The sequence below is a fragment of the Eptatretus burgeri genome, chromosome 10, assembly GCF_056783735.1.
Source record: "Eptatretus burgeri isolate ZD-2024b chromosome 10, Ebu_testis_v1, whole genome shotgun sequence".
Classification (NCBI taxonomy): domain Eukaryota; kingdom Metazoa; phylum Chordata; class Myxini; order Myxiniformes; family Myxinidae; genus Eptatretus; species Eptatretus burgeri.
Window position 1 is genome coordinate 2,889,605 of NC_140970.1, and position 5,265 is coordinate 2,894,869.

Genomic DNA, 5,265 nt, shown 5'->3' on the forward strand with positions numbered 1-5,265 from the left:
GCTTAAGCACTCGAGCAAGCACTCCATTCAAAACCGTTGATAAGGAAATACAAGGAAATCTAACACAGGTGGAGGTCATTCATCCCATCATGCCTGCGCGAACACCACACCAACCCGTGTACACGAGGTCCAAGGAGGAAAATGTAAAATAAAATGTTTTTAATTCATGAAATAATTGTTTTTTTGTTTGTTTGTTATTTGTTATTTTTAGGTTGTTTTGTTGTTGTTATTTTTTTATTATTATTATTTTTGTCTTGACGACAGAAAAGTCCTGTCAGCATCCCCATACCCCTCTATCCCCAGAACTTGCAGGTACCTATGTAATTCTAATTTAAAGTTGTCTACTGTTTCTGCTGCCACTACTTTTCCAGGGAGGCCATTCCATACATTAACTACTCTCTGAGTGAAAATCCTCTGTCTTACTACCGTCTTAACCTTACTACCATCTTAACCTAACTACCATCTTAACTCTCCTCTTCTTTACTCTCAGAGTCTCAGGCCATGGTCCTGGTCCTATCACTGTCTACTCTGCTGAATAATTCACCTGCACTTTCTTTATCGATACCTTTCATCTATCTAAATTCCAGGTGTGTGTGTGTGTGTGTGTGTGTGTGTGTGTGTGTGTGTGTGTGTGTGTGTGTGTGTGTGTGTGTGTGTGTGTGTGTGTGTGTGTGTGTGTGTGTGTGTGTGTGTGACCGCTGTTTCTCGATAACCACTGGTCCGATCTAATTGAAACTTGCCAGGTATATTTCTGGGGACCTGAGGATGTGCCTTTTCAAGGTTTGATATTAATCGGACGAGTGCTTCCCAAGTTATGGCCATTTATTTACCAACCAATGACAGGAACCGTTGCTGCGGTCATTTTTTTTTTATCAACCAATGATAGGAAGCGTTGCTGCGTAGCCGTGGTCGATGGGGGAAGAGAAACTCAGCCGCGTTCGCCATTACGAGGTTCTTTTCTTTTCTTTTCTTTTCTTTTCTTTTCTTTTCTTTTTTTTTCTTTTCTTTTCTTTTCTTTTCTTTTCTTTTCTTTTCTTTTCTTTTTTTTTCTTTTCTTTTCTTTTCTTTTGTTTTCTTTTCTTTTCTTTTCTTTTCTTTTCTTTTCTTTTCTTTTCTTTTTCTTTTTCTTTTCGTGTTTTTCCTTGCGAAAAGGCAAAATACGTTGGCGCTAATTGAATAATTGGTTAAAACTAATGATTTATCAAAACGTTGGCAGATCCAGCAGCCTCCGTATTCTTGCCCTGGACGGACGAGGAAACAAAGAAGAGGCGCCTTTTCCTCAGCGATGTTGTTTATGAAGAGGTGCTAACGAGATGAAGGTGTGTACAATGTACATGGAGACGATTTTTATTATTGTTTATTTATTGAAGAAAAATTGTTCCGAAAATAATTTATCAAAAAAAGTGCACAACTTCTTTTGTTTCCAATTCTCAAAACGCTGTGGCCTTTGTAAGTGTTGAGGAATTCAGCTCTATTCAACATGCTTGCCAACGAAATACATCTCAATTTGGTGGTAAAAACTTCACAACGATGGGTTTCCTGACTCATTGCTCTGCAGACTGCATTCAACCCCTTCATTTGTCATCTCATTGACCTCATTTCATCTTTCTATAATTCTAGCTGTGTGTGTGTGTGTGTGTGTGTGTGTGTGTGTGTGTGTGTGTGTGTGTGTGTGTGTGTGTGTGTGTGTGTGTGTGTGTGTGTGTGTGTGTGTGTGTGTGTGTGTGTGTGTGTGTGTGTGTGTGTGTGTGTGTGTGACCGCTGTTTCTCAGCAACCACTGGTCCAATCTAATTGAAACTTGCCAGGTATATTGTTGGGGACCTGAGGATGTGCCTTTTCAAGGTTTGATATTAATCAGACAAGTGCTTCCCAAGTTATGGCCATTTATTTACCAACCAATGACAGGACACGTTGCTGCGGCCATTTGTTTACCAACCAATGACATGACACGTTGCTGCGTAGGGCGGTGATCGGCCGGCCGACGATGATGTCACGGGCCGTGCCGGTTACATGTCAGTGAATGTCATGGCAAGCAAAGACAAGGAGGTAAACTTGATTTTAATTTGGATTTGAATTAACTCTGGGTGTGGTTGTCGCGAGAACGAAGGAACTGCCTGTGTGGTTGTCGTTTCTGGCTCACATTTTGAACCTCTTTCTCTTTCTCTTTCTCTTTCTCTTTCTCTTTCTCTTTCTCTTTCTCTTTCTCTTCGTGTTTTTCCTTGCGATGACATTGCGAAAAGGCAAAATACGTTGGCGCTTATTGAATAATCGACCATTAAAACTAAATTGCGAATAATCGTAACTGCGTTCGGACAGTGAGGACTTAACTTCCGGAGAGTGACGATTTACTGTATTCTTTCTTTCTCGATTTCTGTACTTTCTCGATTTTCTAAAACACAATGCCCCAATCCAGTCATTGTTTACGACAGCGAAGGTAGGGCTCTTTGGTTGTTTGAAAGTTTTTTTTTTTTTTGGTTTGCACGTACGGGCACGCGAAAGCGAATGAACGGCCTGTGTGGTTGTTTCTGGCAAGCGGTTTTAAAGTATATATATTTATTTAATTTTTTTGCACGTACGGGCACGAGAGCGAAGGAATGGCCTGTGTGGTTGTTGTATCTGGCAAGCGGTTTGAAAGTTTTTTTTTTTTTTCTTTTTTTTTTCTTTTTTCTTTTCTTTCCTTGGGGTTTGCACCTACAGGCACCCACTAGTTATCTTAAACATCTGTATCGTATCGCCTCGTAACCGCCTCCTTTCTAGTGTGTAAAGCCCTGTCTCCTTCAGCCGCTCCTCATAGCTAAGTCTAGCTGAAGCCGCTGTCACACTTTGACGTTTTAGCCAGCATATGGCAACGTATCAAAATGTATGTAAAACGCTGGCGTATGCTGAACTATTGATGTTTTTTTTCCCAGTTTTGGGCGTATTCATAACGAGTTGGACGTATGCATAACGTATTAGTAACGTACACAGAACGTTTCGATAACATATATATATATATATATATATATATATATATATATATATATATATATATATATATATATATATATATATATATATATATATATATATATATATATATATATATATATATACAACTTATACCAACGAATGCTTAGCGCGTTGTCTGCGTTCACAACCTATGCCCAACAATAGTCTAACGTATGCATAGCGCGCGGCAGCGTATCGCGATGATCACGTGGCATAGCCTCTTAAAAGGCTGCCGCTCGACCATTCAAATCATAACCGCACTAGACATCGAAGTGTCAAGCCACTGTCACACCTTGACGTTTTAGCCAGCGTATACCGACGTATGAAAAATTTGCCAAATACGCTGGCACACGTCAAATACGTTATGGGTAAGTTTTGTATACGTTAAGAGCACGCTGAAGCACGCTGGCATACGTCGTAGTACGCCGAGTACTTCAACAAATTTTAAGCATGCTGAAAAATTTTCGACCTATGCCAGCATATGACACACGTTCTGCATACGCTGGCCATAAGTTGTAGGCACGTTACGCGATCGTTGACACACGTTACTTGTAAGTTACTCATAAGTCGAAACACGTCGAAGTAATATTTAGCGTACCCGAAACTTATTTCTAACCTATGAGTAATGTGCTTTGAACCTATGTGTAACGTATCTCCAACGCGTATTGACGTATGTAGATGTATTTGACGTCTTCCGGACGACCGCAGAACTTACTGAACGTGTTACTAACTTACATCTACCGTATAATGGCGTATTGGCAGCGTTTAGGGGAATTGGTATATAAAAATGGGCTTCACAAGAGGAACCCGTCAGTGTTCCAGACTCCATGTTTTTTTTTGTTTGTTTTTTATTTTTATTTTTGGTATGACGGTGATGTTGACACTTCGATTTCTAGTGCGGTTATGATTTAAATCGTTGAGCGGCAGCCTATTAATTATATTATATTATAACCGCACTAGAAATCGAAGTGTCAACATCACCGTCATACCAAAGAAAAATAAATAAATAAATAAAATCCATGGAGTCTGGAACACTGACGCGAAACATTACGAACACGTGTTTCGCTTTCGGAACACTGACGAACACGTGTTTCGACTTATGAGTAACTTACAAGTAACGTGTGTCAACGATCGCATAACGTGCCTACAACTTATGGCCAGCGTATGCGGAACGTGAGTCATATGCTGGCATACGTCGAAAATTTTTGAGCATGTTAAAATTTGTCGACGAGCTCGGCGTACTACGACGTATACCAGAGTGCTTCAGCGTGCTCCTAATGTATACAAAACTTACCCATAACGTATTCGACGTGTGCCAGCGTTTTAGACAAATTTTTCATACGTCGGCATACGCTGGCTAAATCGTCAAGGTGTGACAACGGCTTGAGCCTGGAATCAATGTAGTAGCCCTGTGCTGAACCCTCTCTATGGCATCTATATCCTTCCTAAGTTGTGACCAAAACTGCACACAATATTCTCGATGTGCCCTCACTAAATTCCTGTACAATGTTAACACCACCTCTTTTGATTTATAATTGATCCCCCTCCGAATAAAACCTGAAACCCTATTTGCTGTACCTGAAGTTGCCTGGCACTGTGCTGCCTGCTTACCTCCCGTATCTATTACTACCCCCAGATCCTTCTCCTGTGTGACGCGCTCCAAAATTACCCCTTGCATCCTGTAATCTCTATTTTCATTATTCTTTCCCATCCCCAATACCTTACACTTGCTCAGGTTAAACTCCATCTGCTAATCTTTTGCCCAATCTATACAAGTATCAATACTTTCCTGAATCTGATCACCACCCTCTCTGCTACCCACTTTACCTCCAAGCTTTGTGTCATCTACAAATTTGGAAAGCTTACTCTTCACCCCACTATCCAAATCGTTGATGTAAATAATGAATAGTAATGGTCCGAGTACTGATCCCTGAGGTACCCCGCAACTTACATCCTCCCAGCAAGGCATCCTCCTACTCACCGCCACTCTGCTTCCTCTCACTAAGCCAGTTTACAATCCAATTAGCGACCTGACCAGTCACTCCACAAGCCCTCACTTTGGCTAACCACCTCCGATGTGGTACCTTATCAAATGCCTTCTTAAAGTCTAGATATACTATGTCCACTGCCTTTCCCTCATCCACAAAATCAGACACTGCTTCATAGAACTCTTAAAGATTTGTTAAACAGGAACTACCTTTGGTAAACCCATGCTGACTACCTTTAATTAGTTTGTATTTGTTTAAATGGTTCCTCATTTGATCCCGAATTAATGT